Source organism: Peromyscus eremicus, chromosome 14, assembly GCF_949786415.1.
Source record: "Peromyscus eremicus chromosome 14, PerEre_H2_v1, whole genome shotgun sequence".
In the NCBI taxonomy this organism is placed as follows: domain Eukaryota; kingdom Metazoa; phylum Chordata; class Mammalia; order Rodentia; family Cricetidae; genus Peromyscus; species Peromyscus eremicus.
The window spans coordinates 9,355,305-9,376,276 of NC_081430.1; positions in this window are offsets into that span (position 1 = coordinate 9,355,305).

Sequence of the window (20,972 nt, forward strand, 5' to 3'; positions counted from 1 at the left end):
GAGTTGGGATTAAAGGTGTGTACCACCATACCTGAACCTATGCTGTGGTGTTTTGAATAGTTATGGCCCCCATAGACTCACGTATTTTAATGCTTGGACCATAAGGAATGGTATTATTAGTAGGTGTGGCCTTGTTGGAGGAAGTATGTCACTGTGGAGGTGGGCTTTGAGGTCTCATATATGTTCAAGCCATGCCCAGTGTGACAGTCTCCTTCTGATGCCTATGGATCAAGATGTAGAATTCTCAGTTCTTTTTCTAGCACCATGTTTACCTGAATGCCACCATGCTTTCACCATGATGATAATGGACTAAGCCTCTGAAAAATTAAATGTTTTCCTTTATAAGAGTTGCTGTGGTTGTGGCGTCTCTTTACAGCAAGAAAAACCCTAACTAAGATAAAATATGTTCTTTAATTCCTTTTCCCAAGTTGGAAGCTTAGCTGGGTAGAATCTTGCCCTGAGGTCACCATTCCTTTCATTCCATTTAATATCAGGTTTTACATTAATCTGTTTATCTTCTTGAATGCAGGACTTAGCTCTATTCCACTTCCTTGTACTCTCTTCATCCCCAAATTGTACATTTTGTATTTTTCCTTTCTCAGGCTTCTCCTTTTCATTATGGATCTAATAACCACATGACAGAGTTAATAATAGGCTGTTTTGAGATTTCCTTCAAAATTTTTCACTTTAGCCTCAGGCAGAGTTTTCAGATAAGGGCAAAAAGCAGCCACATTCTTCACCAAAATATCACAAGAACACTCTCTAGCCAACATACTAAAATTCTCCTCTGAAGCCTCTTGAGCCAGGCCCCCACAGTTCAAATCATCCTCAGCTCCACTGTCTTCCATGCTCTTACTAGCATGGCCCATTAAAGCATTCCACTAATGCTTTCCTAATCCAAAGTTCCAAATCCCACATTTCTCCAAACAAAAACATGGTCCATTCTATCACAGCAATACCCTAGTCCCTGGTACCAACTTCTGTCTAAGGGTTTCTATTGCTATGAAGAGACACCACGACCATGGCAAAGATCGTAGCTGGCTTACATTTTCAGAGGTTTTGTTCATTATTGTGAGGGCGAGAAGCATAATGGCATTCAGGCAGATGCAATACTGGAGAAGGAACTGAGAGTTCTACATCTTGATCTACAAGCAGCAGAAGCATAACTTGAACATATGAGACTTCAAACAAGCTCACTTTCACAGTGACACACTTCCTCCAACAAGGCCACACCTACTCAAACAAAGCCACACCTCCTAATAGTACCACTCCATATGGGTCAAGCATTCAAACTCATAAGTGCCATTCCTATTCAAAACACCACACTCTCCCAACCAAGGCTCAGGGAACATTGACGAGGAGGAGGCAGAAATGTAAGAGTCAGATGATGATGAGGAATGCTGTGAAATGAAATTTCTGTATATGATGTGGATAACACATTCATGAACTCAGACAAACTGTGGTTACCTGTACAAAAATAGCACATGATTAGTTCAGCTAAAATTCTGGTATATATGGAAGAGGAGCTCTTTAGGTCTCATTCCTTATAGAAGAGTTGTTTTCAGCTAACAGTGGCTGGGGTGGGAAGATGCATTTTTTTTGTAATGTGTAGCCACTGGTTTTCCCATGTTCTACTGGATGTCCCAACACCCACACACAAGACTTAGTGTGTTATTCAAAACAAAGGATATGAATGAACTAGAGACTGAGATGCTTGGAGAGAGGATTTGGGAGAGAATGGAGGGGGAACTAGAGTTGGGTTATGTTTTCATTTATACATGTATAAAATTCTCCAGTAAAAACTAATAAGAATTAAATATTCCGGCACAACACCATCCAAAGACACACTAATTTAGTGCTGATATCTTCACAATAGTGATAGTTTTTTTTTCTGTTATTAAACTATTATATTTCTGTAAGGTTAGAAAACTTCACATGCTCAATAAAAAACACTATAATTCCTAAAAGATGGCAGTCACATATCTGTGCCTCAGTGTTTTATGCAGCATTTGCTGCCTTTGAGTAGCATGGTGCCATGCACACTGTACAATGCACATGTGCTAAGAACCACAGTTTCAATAAAGTTGCATGTCACAGCACAATTGAATGTTGTCCAAACCACCTCAAATTCATTATACATTGGTTTTTTTAATTGTTTTTGCTGTGTATTACAAAACAGTTTTTACTTTTGCCAAGTTTTTAGTGAACCCCACATTCAGTAATGTAAAGCCACGTGTGGTCATGAATCACAGTTTAAAAAGCTAGGTCCTACCACAGCAGGGGGTTGTATTGATGTTTATGGCCCATGTTGTCACCAAAGGTCACACGGATGCTCAGGGTCTAAGCCACAATCTGTTGCTGTAGATGAATTTCTAAGTGGTCTTATTGAATAAAGAACATGGAGCCAAATACAGGCGTGAAAGCCTTAGAGATCAGGGAAATAGTGAGAGCCACCAACCATCTTACCTCACCAGCTCTGTAGCTTCTAAAATGCCACAACTTCCTGTCTTAGAGCCATACTGCCACCTGAGCCATGCTGATCTGAGTGGCCTGTGCTGCCACTCATGGTGTCATCTGGGCCCAGAATGATGTCAAGGGCTATTTCTGAGTCTGTGGCTCTATGACATACCGGTCTGAATTGATGTCCATGGCTCCTGTTACCTTATGGGAGACCTGCTCCCTCACTCAGTGGAGATGGGCTCACCCCTCACCATAGGCATTAGAGATCTGACCCTAACAGCATGGGTTCTTTTGTTTTTAACTAATTGTGGGGGTTTTCTTCTGGGGAGATGCTTCAGGGGTGAGGGATGGATATGGAGAGGCTGGGAGGTAAGCAGGATTGAGGTACATGATCTGAAATTCCCAAGGAATCAATTAAGAGTTATGTTATAAAAAATAAATAAAGCCAGAGTTCAATCAGTTGTCTCCAGAGCTGCACAGCCATAGATGAAACAAACAGCACATGAAAATTTGTCCAAAACAAACAATTTTGATATTGAAGGAAATACGTATTAAATTTAAAAAATCAAAGAAAATATACATACAAAAAGGAAGTTAAGTTACATGCAAGTGCAAAAAGTATAGGGTCGTGGCCAATAAATAGAAGAGAAAAACTTAAATATACATAATTAGGAGATGAGTTAAATTCCTGACAGGACGCTATACTGCCTGAGTCTTTCTAATGAGTGCTTGGTGGAAATCCATTGCAAAGATCTGAATCCAAGGATCATGTGTCTATAAGTTGCCATGCCATTACATATTAGTTACTGTGGTGGTTTGAGTGAGAATGGACACCATAGGTTCATACATTTAAAAACTTAAAAAGAGGCACTATTTGAAAGGATTAGGTGGTGGAATCTTGTTGGAGGAAGTGTACCACCGGAAGTGAGCTTTGAGGCTTCAAATGCCCAAGACAAGCTCAGTGACTCTCTCTTCCTGCTACCTGCCAATCCAGACATAGAACTCTCAGCTCCTTCTCTAGCACCATGTCTGCCTTCATACTGTCATGCTTCCCACCATAATGATAGTGGATTAAACCTTTGAAACTTTAAGCCCTAATTAAATGCTGTCCTTTATAAGAGTTGCCATGGTCATGGTGGCTCTTTACAGCAAAACCAGGAACAATGACAGAAGATGGTACCAGGATCCTGGGTATTGCTGTGACAGGCCTGACCATGCTGTTTGTTGGTGGAATGTGAACTTTGTGACTTTAGATCAGGAAGGCAGTTGAACACTTTAAGTGGGGCTTAATGGTCCATACCAGCAGGAGCATGGAAGATAGTGGTGCTGAGGTCAATGTAGATGATGACAGCCTAACTCAAGGGGTTTCAGAGAAGAAATGGCATAGAGACCATTTGTAAGATATTTTGGTGAAGAATGTGGCTGCTTTCTGCCCTTGTCCAAAAAATCTGCTTAGGCTAAACTGAAAAGTTTGGATTAATGATGTTGGCAGAGGAGATTTCAAGACAGCCCAGTATTGTCTGTATCTAACAGTTATTAGTGGTCACTCTTATGAAGATCTATATTGAAAAAGAGCAAATTGAGAAATGAAAATGCAAAATGTACAGAGTGAGGAGAAAAAGAGCATGAGTAAGTTTAATGGAGCTAAGTACAGGTTTCAAAGAGATTAAATGTTTAAAGAAAAGCCTGATGCTAAATGGAATAAAAGGAGTGGTAACCTCAGGGCAAGACCTCACCCAGCTAAGCTTCTAACTTGTGAAAAGGGATTAAAGAAAAGCTTAAGCAGTGAAGGAAACCATTGAAAACCGAAAACTGATGTAGAAGTAATTGAAGGAAGGAAACATTTTTCAGCCCCAGCTAAATAGTTCTGACTTTAGAATCAAGGATACAAGAAAGAGGTTGGGGAATCTCCCTCTGTGACTAAGGAAAGCCACTGAGGCCAGATGTGTGTCAGGGGTGTTCCTGAAGGGAGGCTCAGAGAAGCCATTGTATGAAGCTGTGAAGGTGAAGCCTGGATTGCCTTGGAGAACCCAAGATATTGGAGATGCCAGAGTCATGGGATACCTGCTAAGCGGAGCTGCTAACCGGGTTTGGAGCCAGCCCTATACAGAGAAGTGTGTTTCAGTCAACAAAGCTGAAAGGAGTTGGAAATATGAAGAGTGTTTTGACATCAGATGTAGAGTTGTAGAGTTTGGAGTTTGCCCAGCCAGTTTTAGGTCTTGCTTTGGATCAGGATTTCTTCACTCTGGTCCCTTCCCTACTTTTTGGAATGGTAATGTATATCTGCTGCCATTATATGTTGTAACTATGTAATCTTTTTTTATTTTAATTTTAGAGAAGGTTACATTTAAGAGATTGTCATGAGCATCAGAAGAGACTTTGAACTTTAAACAATGTTGAGACTATGATAGACTACTGGGATTTTTTAAGTTGAACTGAATGCATTTTTGCATCATGATATGTCTATAAGCCTATGTGGGCTAGGGAGTGGAATGTGTGGTTTGAATAGAAACAGACACCATAGGTTCATATATTTAAATGCCTAGAAATGTGAATGTGTGATAAGTATGTTGTAATTGATTAGTAAGCTTTAAACACATGTATTGCGATGTTATTCACAAATGATAGACTCATGCACTGGAAATGTACTGAAAGTAGTTTTTAGTGTATTCATAGGTTTCAATGATCTTATCAGTCAATATGACATTAAAAAAATACCTGTATCATGTATCTATTACCCTCCTCATCCCATCCCTCTAGTATTCAGTAGTCACTATTTTACTTTTATTCTCAATAGATTTCTTTCTCTGTACATTTATACGCATATGCATTGCTTTGTAGCTGGATCCTTTCATTTATTATAATATTTTCATCCATCTTGTGTTATTATTTACTCCTATATGTGGACCAGGCATATTTCTTGTTAATGAAATATTGATTAGAACAGGGGATAGGAACTGGTCAGATAGGGTAGGAACTCTAAAGTAGCATCAAAGAATGTCCTTAGTGGAGACCAGAGATACCAAAAGAGCTCTGCTTCCTGGCTCTTTACTACCTGTTATTCTTTCTGTAATTCTTAGGTGAGGATGTGACTCAATTGGAGAGGAGGCATTTGGATATGTTTTGGTTGTGGTGACTCTGTGATCAGCTCATCTTTCTCCCCACAGCTCACCCAATTGATGCTATCCATTTTTTCATAAGCCCACAGACTAGCAGCAGCTATGTGATACCCTGCTTCCTGGGACCAGGCTCAGCTAATAGAACCTCTACTCTCTTGCCTACCCATGAATCTATAATAAACTTTCCTCTAAAATACTCTCTGTGGCCCATGAGTTTTCTTCTTTGAATTCAAGAGATGACAAGCCAAAAGCCACCGACTCAGGATGTGTGTCTTTAGTGGCTTTCCCATTTTCTAGGACCTTAAGCTAAGCCCCTTTGAAACAAAAGGTATCCATCAAATTCAGAGACACTCAAGAATTCCTGTGCCAATGTCTATGAAGACCATTTTCAAATAATGCATTTTGTCTTCCTATTATTGAACTATAAGAACCATTTATAAATGTACATGTTTGGGGAAAAGGTCCTTACCAGAGATATAGTTACAGATGTTTTGTCTGATGCTATATGTCTTCTTTTACTGGTGATATTCTTTCAAGCATGAACATTCTCACTTTTGATGGTCCAATGTTTCTGTTTTTTCAGTGTTTTTTTTCCCTGTTATATCTAAGGATCCAAGTCATGAACACTAACCTCAATGATTTTTTATGATTTTAGAGTTTTAGTTCTTATACTAATGTCTTGGATCCATTTTGAAGTAATTTGTGTCTATAGTGGAGGACAAAGTGCCAATTATAGTCTTTTATTCTTTTGTACATGGATGCCAGTTGTCCCTTTTCCATTTGATGAAAAAACTATTTCTCTTCCATTGGATGCTGTCAGTGCCTTTGTTGTAAATCAACTGACCATAGATGTAAGGGGTTGTCAATTCTTAAGTCTATAAATAAACATAAAGGGAAAAACATACAGAACATAGAAAAGAAAATTGGCCAATATAAAAATGAGTGCAGACAGAATTTGTAATTTTGAAAATTGTTTACTAGACAAAATCAATTACTCAATCATTTTTCTCTTCCTACTGACTAATTAAAGAGAAGACACTTTACAAAAATATTTCAGATTGTAGATAAAGAATGATATAATCAGAGCATGATAATTTTCAAGTCATACTAGTGAATAGATACGTATCATGTTAAATAAGATAAACTTGATTAAGAAAGACAAATATATATTTTCTTTCACATGTAGAATCTAGAAAATATACATGTATTTATGACATGGAAGTAGGAAGGAAACAATTTGGGGGAAAGAAGGGGAGAGAGGGAGGATGCAGAAAGAAGAGTAGTTGGGGGTGAACATGAGGAAAGTTCAGGATATTCACATGTGCTAAGATAGTTAAAGCCATTATTTTGCATGCTAATAATTTTTTTTCAAAGCAAAAGTTAAGATAACAGACCCAAGTATTGAGTATTAAGAGCATATTCACTCATACCTCATTTCAACTGATAGTATCTGGGAAAAATAAAAACTGGCATCCACCTGAAGATAACCTGATTAAGAAGGAAGAAGTTAGGAAGGCGAATTCTTTGACATAGTAGGTAAAGAAGATCAGAGTCTCTGGTAAAAGTGATGGCAATTTAAAAATGCAACTAAGTGTTATTTGGCATTCCATTCTTTATATTGAGAACTGGGGGGGGGGGGGTAAAGTTCTGTTTTTGTATGACCGAATTCTACATTTGAATGAATGTGTTTAAGTAATGTCATTTGACACTTGAGTTAGAGTCAGAAGAGGAAATACTCTCTGCTGGTTTCTTTGAAACACTGAGGAATTTTGTGCAGCATTGAAAGACAGTTTTCTGCCTGATACACCAACATCAGTGACACATGGGATGACTTTGGCTTCAACAAACCAGTTGTTCTAACAAGAAGGAACCCTGAGCAAACTGAATGGTACCAAAGTGCCACTCAACTCTTAGAATGCAGAAAAATTAGAAAAAAAAACGAAGTCATACTAATTTGGAATGATTTACTTTTTAGTTACAGATGACTGGAGCAGAAGGAATCTTGTTGGAGGAGATCCAAGAACTTGATCTTGGTTGACATCGTGATGAAATCTGGAATCAACTAAGACACACACCTCTGGGCAGGTCAGTGAGGATGTCAAGGAAGGACTAACTGAGGAGAATCCCTTCTTCCATAGTGGACAGAATCTTCTGGCAGCCACCCAGATATAGATACCTAAGGGGGAAGCAGTGTTGCATGTTCTTTTTGTCTCTTTCTCTCACTCCAAAATACCAAAACCAAACCAAAACAAAACAAAAAACAAAACAAAAAACAAAACAAAACAAAAAAACAGAAGTAAAAAAAAACAAATAAAAAAACACAGAGGAAAATAAAAACAAAATGCCCCCCCCCGCCCCCAAAGAATATGTGACATTTTTTTCACGTTGGCGCGAAGACATCCCAACTCCTGCCCTGGAGAGCCCTTAGTTCTCAATGGGATGTCTTCATCAACTCTTTCCCCTCAAGGCTCAGGAATCTAGGTGGAAGAGGAGGTGGAAAGATTGTAATAACCAAGGTGGTGAATGACTCCAAGGAAACAGCATCTTCAGAAACAAGAGGACTGATGCATGTATGAACTCACAGCAACTTTGGCAGCATGCATACGGGCTGTTTGCAGATTCAAGCCAGATTGGGTCCCAGCACTGAGAGGGCAAAGAGAACTCAGGGGTCTATGCCTAACCAAGATGTTATTTGCAATTGATGCCTTCTGGGAAAGGGAAAACAGTTTTCTCCAATGGAAAAATCTTACATTCTTTCCAGTGATGAGATGTCCAATGACGGCTGAGCACTTAGCAGACTACATAGAAACTCCATTGCAAAGTACATACACGGGCATTCTATAGTTAAAGGGCCCAGAATCTAGTGTGGTCTCTGACCAAGATAGCATAGAGATCAACAGGCCATAAAATATATGTCACATCTCTCCTAAGAATGGGTTCTATTAACTGGGAGCTAAAGATAAATCTCTAAGATATAGAGATTTGGGTGAAGTCTGCCTTTATCAGATACACACATATAGGACGTTGATTATTGGTGAAATTATTAAGGTCTAAGGAGGGAAGAGTCTGGGATAAATATTCTGGGAGATTTGGGTGAAGTCGGCCTGTGTAGAATACAAAAGGTAGGTGAGGTCTGCCTTTATAGATAGCAAAAGGTCACCAGGTCATTAACAACATTCACTCCCAGCTTTCTCAGTGGAATGCAGGTATTTTATCTCTTCTGAGTGCTTAACATTTCTGGTTTCCCTAGTGAGCTGTGGGTGCAAAGACCTTTCTGCCCCAACAAATCACAACAATTGTTCTATCATGTAGCATCAAAGACTGACTTTGGAGGTCACAGCACTAGAAAAATGTAACTTTAGAATCTGCAAAACATGTTTTCTTGGCAAACACCTCTGGTTCCATGAGATTTTAATAGGCTTACTACAGCATTCAATTGATCCATCTTTGTGTCTTCAGTTTTTAGTTAAGAGGTTTGCATAAAATGAAAGTGGTTGGTCAGAACACCTAACAAACCTTTCAGGAAGTGCTACTGAGTAACTTGTACTTGTCTTTGAGCTAGAATAATGTGAAATTAGAAATATGAGGCTCCAGGCATCCAGGACTCAAAATAAGACAGCTTTCTTGCACAGGAGATAATAAGATAAAAATACACAAAACTAAACAGAACTTATTTTTTAAAAAATCCATATGACATTTAAAAATAGATATTAAGTTATTTGTTTAGTCTCTCTTCTTCCCTGCTTGTGTGTGTGTGTGTGTGTCTGTGTGTGTGTGTGTTTCCATGCACATGCCTATGCCACAGCACATGGGTAGATATTAGTAGATAACTTCCAGAAGTCAGTTCTCCTTCTATCATGTATGTCCTGAGGAATTCAATCACAATTCTCAATCTCTTGAGTATTTCTTCCTCTATTCTGGGTACCTTTTTATTCTTTCAAGTCTTCTTTTGTTTGCATATAACTACTAAATTTTATAGTCATTAACTTGTTACACATTTGTTTATTTCTTTTACTTTGTAACGTTCCTTGACATATTAGCATTTATCCTGGACATTGTAATACTCTTTAAGTGATAAACACCTAGTATAAATTACACCTTTCACCCTATTCCAGACAATGTACCAACCTCAGAACTATATATCAATCCTAAAACACTAGAGGTCTTTGACAATTTCATTATTTTACACTATCTGTATCCACTTAATCTTGAATACTGCTTTACCATATCTGTCGCTCATCCAAGAATTTTCTGTTATCTTTGCTTCCCTCTCATGAATTGTATCTGTCTAAAGAGACACACGGAATGTTTACCTAGGGAGCATGTGGTCCACAAGAGTTTCTGAAATGGAATGAGTAGAGCCTCTGGCAAGGTAGATCAGCAGTATAGCAATGTCTGTGTTTCTCCAATAGAAGCATGGGATGGTACAAGGGCAACAGCGAGAATAAACATCCGTAGAGATCCCTTTGAATTCTGAATCCATACCACTCTGCTAGCTTCAGATTTTGACTTTAAAATCCTAATACTACCTGTCAAATGTGAAGGCTTTTATTTGAGGTACATCGACTAAGAATCACATTGCTTTCTCTCCAGCAATTGATTGGGCTTACTTACAACCAAAACAGTCTTTCCAAGGTCAACACTTGGGTTAACTAGGTAAGTTCAAACTCAAGCGACTGGAAACTTTAAGCAATAATTCTTATGGAGTGATCTGTTACGAACAAAAATTACTTCCTAAATATTTTGTGTTTTCAAATACCTTGTAAATTGTAAAATCTCTACTTTTGTCTTATCTACCAATGTGCAAAATTTTACACACCGATCCTGAATTATGTTGCTGGTTTTATGAATTCAAGAGCATTTGGCATTTTGAACACCGAATGCCAGTTCAGTTCATACGTACACATTATAGCTAACTATGTAAGTTATTGACAATGGTTCAATGCTTTTTTGTCTACACTATTCAGCTGCAACTTTCCTTTGAGCAAAAAAGCACTTCATGTTCCCAGCATAAAGTTCTTTGTTACCAAGAGTGTGCCCTGCCCCAGTCTGAACAGCTGGAATTGAGGTTTATTTCAAGTTTCATGTCTGCTTCAAAGACTATTGGCATGCAAGCAAAGCTTTATGAAAATACATAGACATTATAAATGCCACGAAAATGTCATTTTTCTGCTCTTGAAGCCTGTGCCTGTAAATGACAGTTCATTATTGATTTGTTGGTACCAAAATACACAAAAAGCTCCAAGACCTGTCTGACATCTTAATTCATGTATGTCTTACAGTTAGTGGAGGAAAAAAAAATCACAAATAGCATATACTTTTCCTCCATAGCTCTTAACAATACCACTCCTATCCATCCCTCCGTTTTGAATCTGGAACTGCTTGCTTGAGTACACCTCTTAGAACAAACTCTAACTCTCTAACATAGTCTATGAACTGAAAACAGGTTAAATGATGCTTTTCAAAATATTCTACTCAAATGGAAAAAAAAAATGGTGCTCTTAGCAACTAAGGTCTACCAAAGGAAAAACAGACACAACTTACAACAAAATATATCATTATCTGTCTGTTTCATCAGAGAGATGGAAACACCTTCCTTCTCTCCATACCTTTAATCTCATCTGTCTGTCCACAGGCTTTCCAGTGTAGCATTATCCTATTGTATATTGATTGTGCTGGAGGGCACCTCCTTGTGGAGAACAATTGATTTTTCTTTGTTAGCAAAGTGATTTTAATAGTCTTTCTACAGGCTGTAAGGTCTCAAGGCCCCAGGAGCAAGATGCATCCGTTAACTAGAAGTTACTGATCAATGTATAACCCACAGAAAATGTGCTTCTCTGCTGGGAGAAAACACCTCCACAGCAGTTACTCAGAAGGGGACTTTAACTCGTTTTGATAAATAGGTTGCTTGGGAGTCTCAGGTGGGTTGCTGAAGCATTGTTTTAGCTGAGCCGGAAATGAGGCATTTTGTTAAATTGTCATGAAGGTAGCAGAGGCCTATGGACATATTTTTGCCATTTAATGTTACTTTAGTCACTTTGTGACAAATGTCCTTGCAAAAGAAACAAGCCCAAAGTAAAGGTCCCAGATCTAGAGAGTGAGTGATGAAGATAATGTTTGGTTTGTCCCTGATATCTGAAGATGGCGTTTCTGGTTAACAGTATGACATGCATGAATGTCATAGGTAGGGTCTGCAGCCCACTGTGGCACACCTGTCTGTTCTCTTTGACCAGCATTGACACTGCTTCCTTGATCTGACAGGAAGTGTCTCTTGTATTGTTTCTTCTTGAATCTGGCTCAAAGCTTTTTTCCCTGTGTATGGAGACTTTCCTCTGACTTATGGTCGTGTCAAAATCCCAAAACACTTCCTGCAAGTCCCGAGCAAGCTTGTGAGTAATACTAATGATTTTTTGTCTGTTTCAAAGAATATTATCACAATGATTAGGAGGCTGAATATGTGAGCTTAAGAAACTTCTAGTCCAACCCTTCAAAGTAGTTTTCATCCATGTCATGTGAAGAAATTTATGAAATATTTGTAAAAGCACAAACAATGTCATGTTACACCCCTAAGCAACTAGATCAAGTGGTCACTCAAGTCTACTTCCTTAACCAAGATATTGCAGGATTTCTAAGCACTGTGATGTAAGTACTTGCTGGAAATGTAGAGGTCCCTGTTAGAATTCAACTATGTTAGAGTCCCTGAGGTTTCTATGGTGTAGAAGGCCTCTTCTTTGACTCGGTAAACATTTCCCAGTGTGTACTGCATATAAGATAGTGTGATAGACTTCAGGGTAAAGTGGATAATGGAGAAAAACACAATCTGTTGAGTTCAAGAAATTTGTGGTAATATGGAGAAGGAATTGTCTTTCTCTTGGAGGTCGTGAAGTGTTTCTTGGCAAATACCACTGTTGTATCAAGCTTAGAAATACAAAAGTTTTTATATCCTTGACAATGGCTCCGTTCAAATTTGCATATTGAAGTAAGGCCTAATACCCTGGAATGTGATCTTACCAGGAAATAGGGTCTTTGCACACATTGTCAAGTCAAGATGAGGTTATTAAAGTAAGTTCTAATCTAAAAGAATTGACTCATTATGAAAAGGAAAAATCTGGATGCACATACAGAGGAAGAATGCCATAAAAAAGATTGAATAAATGAAGCTACAGACAGGTCAGCAGCCAGTTCTTAGGAGCTGGAAGAGATGAACAGATGGATTCTCCCTCATAGCTCTCAAAAGGGAACAACCATTTCAAAAGGACTTCAGAACATTTACTAAACTTGATCCTAACTTGTCGCTCCCAGAACTATGAGGCAATAACTTCCTACTCTTTAGCTGCTCACCATGTGATACTTTGCTGTAGCAGTTCTACTGAATTAATCGTTGTTTGGACCACAGAAGGAAGTGGTTTATCACGAGAAAGCAGTGAGGAGTCGTAGCATGCTTTGTTTTTCCTATAAGTGGCACAGTGGTGTTTTCAGAACTATGCTTGACCCGAGTGAATCTCATCCCATGGGAAGAAGACTGACAAAATGAAGATGCAGGTGATGAGGAGACACCTTTGTGGGTGGTAGGTAGCAGAAAGAAAGGATGGATGGTTGCTTTGAAGAAATTACAAAGCTTAATTTTCTTGGAAGGTAACAACCCTGATTCTTATGTCTGTGAGAGAGATGTAAGGAAGAAAGCAACTCTGGTTCTTTGGCCTGAAGAATCAGTAGCCGGAATAAGAATGTAAGAAAGTGAAGAGAAGGGAAAACATTCCAGACACTTCTCTTTGGCTTTTCCCATGTTCAGGAGGAAAGATTGAAAGACTCAAACTGAACATAGAGAATCAACAGATTAGGATTTCAGATTAGCAACGAACTGTGTAACAACTCAGATTACTTCAGGCTTCAGGATTTCAGTATTTTTAGGGAAAGGAAGTGATGATGTCCTGGTAGCTCCTTTCCTTGCCCCTCAGATACAGTGTCTTTAGGGAATGTGTAATCTATTTTCACTTTAGAATGTTTGATGTCTCATCCATTTCTTGGTGTTTTGTGCTGTTTCAACAAAATCAAACTTTTCAGTAAAATCAAACCCTGAAGAGTTTATCTACCCAATGCTATTCTAACTATCTATGGTACTTGTGGAGTTTGTGTAGGGCCCACAGTCACAGATGATGCAAGTTTGGATGAATATGTCGCAATCACAGCTCTAAGAAGGAAGAGGAACAGAAGTCACAGATCTAAAGGGGAAACAAAGGACAAGTTACAAAATCAAATGACAATTCAGGAAAACAGAAAGTAGCTAAGTAGAACCTGGGCAAAAAGTAAGGTAGGCTGGTGGAAGAGGAGGAAGAGCAGGGGGCGGATGCAGCAAGCAGCAGGCAGGTGACAAGCAGGTGTGCCAACAAGGCGTGCAGTCATCTATCTGCTCTGGAAAATTCACATCCAGGCTCTGCTTCTGGCTCTGCTCCCCAGGGGACTGGCCTCACTCAGCGAGGCCAGTCGGCGGGGCTGGCTGAAATTCAGCTCGACAGAAAGCGTAGCAGCCGTGGACGAGGAAGAGGGTGACGCAGGCTGAAGAGTTGTTTGTTTTCCTAAGACCGAGCAAATCATTTGCCACAGCAGCTAAAGGAGGCAAGGGTGCAGCACACTGTGGCCTATTGGCCCCATCTAGCTGACTTCCGTTTTCAGAAATAAGCCTTGGTTGGAACACCGCCATGCCCATTTGTATACGGATGTCTTCGACCGTTTTTGCACCACAATGACAAAGTTAAGTTATTATGACAGAGACCATATGGCCCCCAAGCTGGAAGTGTGTACTGTTTGGCCTTTTACAGAAAAAGATCTTTGGCCTCTGCTCTAGAAGCTTTCTAACATAAGCTCCAGAAAGTTCTCAGCCCTTCCAATCAGATTATTTAAGTTTTTTATTGCTATTTCTGTGGTCTTGTGCTTGGTATGCACCACCCTCCATTCATCCTACAATTATCTTTACATACAAAATAGGGTAATAATAATTTTCCTTCAAACACTGCAACTAAGCCCTCCAGCTCCCATGTCTAGCATCCCGTTATGCTGTGCTGTTTCCACACTGCTGCCTCCCAGAGACCACAACAGTGTCCGGCAACTCTGCTCATGCTTCGCTAGACCCTTCTGTGGCCTTCGCCTTACAAGGGTCTTCAAAGCACAAAGCTTCACAGATGCCCCTGTCACTGAGCATGGAATGGCCACAGTCTACTGTGAGTGTGGACCAGTAGCCCTGCTTTGGTCTTCGATTGCGTTATTGTCTGGTTTTGCCCAAGATTGCTCCCTGTGCTAAACTCAGAAGCACTTGTCTGGGGCTGCAGTCATGTGCTCTGGAGTAAAGGGTGGCCACTGACTGCTCTCTCTTCATTTAAGATTTTGGGTGCCTTTCCAACCCAGAGGCTTTGCAAGTCTTCACTCTTGGAGTCTTCATGATTTTTTCAGACATTGCCAGGAAGTTCTGCATTCTAACAAATGACAGGATGTATACTAAAGCAGAAAACTTTCCATGTCTTCTTAACACTTCTCTCTCTCTCTCTCTCTCTCTCTCTCTCTCTCTCTCTCTCTCTCTCTCTCTCTCTCTCTCAGTTTTGTGAGTTATTTTGTTTCCCAGCCTCTTCATGAGACAAGTCTCACACTATAGCTCAGACTTAATATTCACCATGTAGGCCAAAGAGGCCTTTAACTGTGGTAATTCCCCTGCCTTAGCCTCCCCAGTGCTGAGGCTATAGGCATGAGTCATAATGCCTCATTCTCCTCACAGACTGTTAACTTTAATAGTATTCAAAAGAGTGATTCATTCAGTTTACATTTAGACATAGTTTATATAATTAGTAGTGATTGGTGACATTTACTGGACATTTGCTATATGCTAGCTACTGAGCAATCATTTTGGTCTACTATTATTTTATCTGACTTTCAGTAGTTATTAGCTACTCACCCTTCTTACTCCATGATGAAAAACAAGGAATTAATATGAAAGTAACACACGTCAAGGTTCTTAGTTCCTAATGTAATAAAGTCTCAACCTATTAGTCCTTTCAGGGTCTCTTAGTCTGCAGTCCATGAGCTTGAGAATCATCTATTATCTCTCAACATGAGTAATTGCTGTGGACTGACTGTATGCAACATACAAAAGGTATTTTAATGTGACCTGATTTAGAGAGAGAGAGAGTTGTTGTGGACATCACTAACTTGGCTGTAGCCTTAGAAGAGCAGGGTGTGCTCCTAATCCATCTGTTCTTCTAGCCTTATAGTAAAGACAGAGATACTCAGGGAGATTGCCTGCAAAAAGCAAGGCAGAAGTCAGGTTGGTGGAGCTATCAGCTGAGCAACTGCAATATGAAAATTGTTAGCAAACAATCCAGAAGATAGAAAGGGGCTGCAGAGGCTCCCAGACATGGCCCCTCAAATCACGAAGACAATAAATTTCTGTTGTTCAAAACTACCTATCTTGTAGTATTTTATGATGGTATCCTCAGGAAGCTAATACTGGCTATATAAATAGAGAAGCTATAACAAAAAAGAAGTATCATGCATGGACTAGAGATTCTAGAATGGAGCACAAACCAGAAGGGACCAGGGACTCTGAGCAACGTTCTAGCCAAACGTGGTGTTGGGTACTTGCAGTTCCAGCTGTTCTGGAAACTGAGGTGGAGAGATGGCCTCAGTCAAGTCACTGGAAGCCAGACTGGGTGATACAGTGAGACTAAGTGAAATAAAATGATTTACAAAACTCTACAGTTACTAAATCATGTATCTGACAATATCCGATTTTAATGAGATGTGTAAGAAAGAAGAGACACAGCACAAAGAAAAGTAAGTATAGAGGACTCATTATAACAAGGTTACCATTTGGGGATTTGGTGCTAGAGACCTGGGATGAGGTATTCACAGGTAACTAAAAGCAGAAATGAAACAAAATAAGAATTAGATATCTTTTGGTAGCATTCTGTCTTATAGCCGAGGCTAGTCACTATGGAGCTGAGACTGGCCTTGAACTCATGTTCTCCTGCCTCTCCTTCTCAGACACTGGAATTACAGGTGGACACCATCACATCCAGCCCTACTAGATATAAAGTTTAAAGTTAAGTGATAGCCATGTGTGTCACTGTAGAAAGTGACTTACAAAAGATTGAAAAGTAAGCTCAAGCGATAGTGTAGGCCATCAGCTATAAATTGCTAGATGTAAAAGAGCAAAAATTGCTTTCTACTGAGATACCCTACAATCATTATTTACCTAAGGTGAACTCTATCTTTTTCCAATACAGGAATGAGGCATCACGGTCACCTGCTCTTCAGTCGCTTAAGCCAATTATTACTGACTCTCAGGTGCTTCAAGTCAAGGAACAGGCGTGTTCTTAGATGGAAGTGCTTTCAAAGAGCCTTCGAAATACAGTGTACTCAAAGACTTGCTTTTGTCATTTTATTCAGTGTGAAGAGGGTCAATCTGCTCATGGTAATTAGAAGTGTGCATTCAAGAGGCATGTGAAGTCCCAGATGTGAGAATGAATGGCCTGCATTTAAAGCCACACTTTCCTTCTTCTCTTGGCCTCTGCAGCTGCTTGGATTTCTCATCCTCCAATCATGCATTTCTGACAAATTTTATTCTTTCCTTAAGACAGAGTTTAAGAATCACTTCCCCCTGGCCGGGCGGTGGTGACGCACACCTTTAATCTCAGCATTTGGGAGGCAGAGGCAGGTGAATCTCCATGAGTTTGAGGCCAGTCTGGTCTACAAAGTGAGTTCCAGGAAAGGCACAAAGCTACACAGAGAAACCCTGTCTTGAAAAACCAAAAAAAAAAAAAAAAATCACATCCCCATGTTGCCTGTGAGGGCCATGTGGATGCTTGGGGTCAGGTCAGCCACCTGAGTCCATGTTGGTGGCCAAAGGACATGCTGCAGCTGGGGCCATGCTGATCTAAGTGGCCTGAACTGCTACCTGATGCTATGGTGACATCTGGGACAGAGCTGCAGCTGAGGGCTATGTCTGAGTCTGTTGCCCTATTGAAGTCAGGGTCAGTTGATGTCCAAGGTTCCTGTTACCATGAAAGTGCTGTGGGATGGTCTGTACGTCAAATGTGTTGCTGATTGGTCAATAAATAAATCACTGATTGGCCAGTGGCCAGGCAGGAAGTATAGGCGGGACTAACAGAGAGGAGAATTGAGAGAACAGGAAGCTGGGTGAGGGAGACACTGCCAGCCACTGCCATGACAAGCCGCATGTGAAGATCCCGGTAAGCCACGAGCCATGTGGCAAGGTATAGATTAATGGAAATGGATTAATTTGAGCTGTAAGAACAGTTAGCAAGCAGCCTGCCACGGCCATACAGTTTGTAACCAATATGAGTCTCTGTGTTTATTTGGTTGGGTCTGAGTGGCTGTGGGACTGGCGGGTGTCAGAGATTTGTCCTGACTGTGGGCCAGGTAGGAAAACTCTAGCTACAAATGGTGCCCAACGTGTTGGCAAGAGTTTCCACCTAAAACCTGAGTAAAAAGATTCTAAAGCGGAGCTAAAAACAGCTCCTAGTTGTCTCTTTCAAGCTAGTGGCAGCCTGCCTGTTTGAGCTACTATGGCGGGTTCCTGGCATGCATGTTCAACCTGCAGTATGGCGGGAATGAGGCCTCTGCAAGTGGCACATTAAGCTGTGTGGTGGATTTAGCCTTTGCTTGTACAAAACAAAACAAAACAACAAAAAAAAGAGGTTTCTGGGCTACACGCTGCTTTGATAGAAGCATAGACCCACTATTTCTGAGAGTTGATGGCTCCCAGAGCTGGCGGAAAACGTACTACAGCCATGTTGGGAAGCTGAAAGTGGGCGGAACCAGCAGCCACAGCGCCAGCGCTATTTCAGGCTTAGAAGGCTGCAGTTTAAAGCAATAGGCTCAAGCTAATATAAAAAAATAAGCCAGTCGGGCGGTGGTGGCACACGCCTTTAATCCTAGCACTCGGGAAGCAGAGCCAGGCAGATCTCTGTGAGTTCGAGGCCAGCCTGGGCTACCAAGTGAGTTCCAGGACAGGCGCAAAGCTACACAGAGAAACCCTGTCTTGAAAAACCAAAAAAAAAAAAAAAAAAAAAAAAAAAGCCACGTAAAGATGGCTACCACACAGAGAATCTGGATTATGTTCTCTTTGATATTCGTAACTGAAGAAAAACATTTGATTACAAAAGCTGTTGAGTTATGCCAAAATGTATATTTTAAAGGTACCTTGACTTCAACATTTGGATGTAAGGATGTGTTGCTTTGGAAAGGAGGCTCTGCTTTTGTTTCCACAGAAAGCCAGAGGCTATGGATTTGTTCCAGATTAAGATACATCAGGTTTGACCAGCCAAGACCATCTGAAAGGTCTCCAATGACACCATGGCCCAGATGATCCAACATCCAGAACCATTTCAAGGCAACTGGCTCAGATGATACACCCTCATGGACTACTCCATAATCCTAAAATATTCTTTGTGTCCCCATAAGATACAGCGCCCCCCTCCAGCAGGAAGTAGTAAGAGAAGCTATGCCCAAATTCCCAAATATACCAAGCTGACTTTGGAGATGTGTAAAGGTTAAAACCTTCCTTTTTAAGAAAAGAAAAGGGGAAGTGCTGTGGGATGGTCTGTACGTCAAATGTGTTGCTGATTGGTCAATAAATAAATCACTGATTGGCCAGTGGCCAGGCAGGAAGTATAGGCGGGACTAACAGAGAGGAGAATTGAGAGAACAGGAAGCTGGGTGAGGGAGACACTGCCAGCCACTGCCATGACAAGCCGCATGTGAAGATCCCGGTAAGCCACGAGCCATGTGGCAAGGTATAGATTAATGGAAATGGATTAATTTGAGCTGTAAGAACAGTTAGCAAGCAGCCTGCCACGGCCATACAGTTTATAACCAATATAAGTCTCTGTGTTTATTTGGTTGGGTCTGAGTGGCTGTGGGGCTGGCAGGTGTCAGAGATTTGTCCTGACTGTGGGCCAGGTAGGAAAACTCTAGCTACAATGAAAGGCCATGTGGATACCCAAGATCTGGGGCCAAATTAGTGTGCAAGGGCCATGCTGCTGCTGGGGTCAATCTGAGTGGCCTGCACTGCCACCTGGGGCAATGATGACATCCAAACCCATGCTGCGGTGTAATGGTATTTGCTCCGCCCATGACCTTGGGCTATAGGGCCCAAAGGAGGTTGTGCTTCCTGCCCTTTCTCCCTGCTCCTGCTTGTGAGGTGGATTCACTCCTGGTCAGATCAGAGGATAACTTCAGCTGTCTACTCCATTCTGTGTTCGGGAGTTTTAGAATCTGCCTTGCAAGCAGGATCAGGGAGAAGGGGCATGTGACCCTTCTCCACTGCCTCCTTTGGGCTGTATAACCCAAGGTCATGGGCGGAGCAAATACCACTACACTGCTGAGGACCATATCTGGGTCCACTGTCCCACTGCAGCCAGTGTCTGTGTTGCCAACAAAGGTTATAAGGAAGCCTGGGGTCTGTGTGTAGCCTATGGCCTTGTTGGTGTCTGGGAGGTATGCCACCACCACAGCCATCCTGATCTGAGTGGCCTGTGCTTCTACCCGGAGCCAAGATGTCATCTGGTCCCAAGCTGCTGCAAAGGGTCATGTCTAGTTCTGGGATCCTGCTGCAGATGAGGTCTGTGGCCCGTGTTGCCTCATGGGGCCATGGGAATCATGCATGATTTCCGTGCATGCTAAGCCAGCCCTGACCTTTGCTGGCCTAGGGATATCTGGTCCTTGCCACTCGTTGGATGCTGCAGCAGGAGAGCTGGCCCTGACCCTCCTCATGGGAGAGCTGCCCCCACCCCCTGCACTCGGGAGAGACGGAGAGACGGTACCACTTCTCACCATGAGTGGGGAAGAGCTGATCCTGATGGCATAGGCATAGAGGAGCTGGATCTTCCTCTTGCCTGCAGAGTTTGACCCCAGTGGCCTGGACTCACCAGCTCAACTACCACACAGGGCCACAGCCAGGCCTGGGATTGGTCTACCCTAACATCTACCCCTTCTAAGGACCTGCTGGAGCTTGTGAAGGGACTGGTCCTCTAGAATGATAACTGCAGGGTCTCCACGACTCTGGTGGCTGTGGGATATTAGAGAAGAGTTTTTATGGTGATATTTTATTTGTACTGAAATGTGATTTGTATGTTAATAAATAAAGTTGCCCAGGATTCAGAGCTATTAGAGCCATAGAGAAAGCTGGGCGGTGGTGGTGCATGCCTTTAATCCCAGCACTTGGTAGGCAGAGCTAGGTAGATCTCTGTCTAGTCAAGGATACAGCCAGCATTGGAGACACACGCCTTTAATCTCGATACCAACCATAGAAGACCTGGAGGTCTATACAGACAGGCAGTGACAAGGTGGTCATGTGGTTGGGTTTACAACCAATGAGAAGGC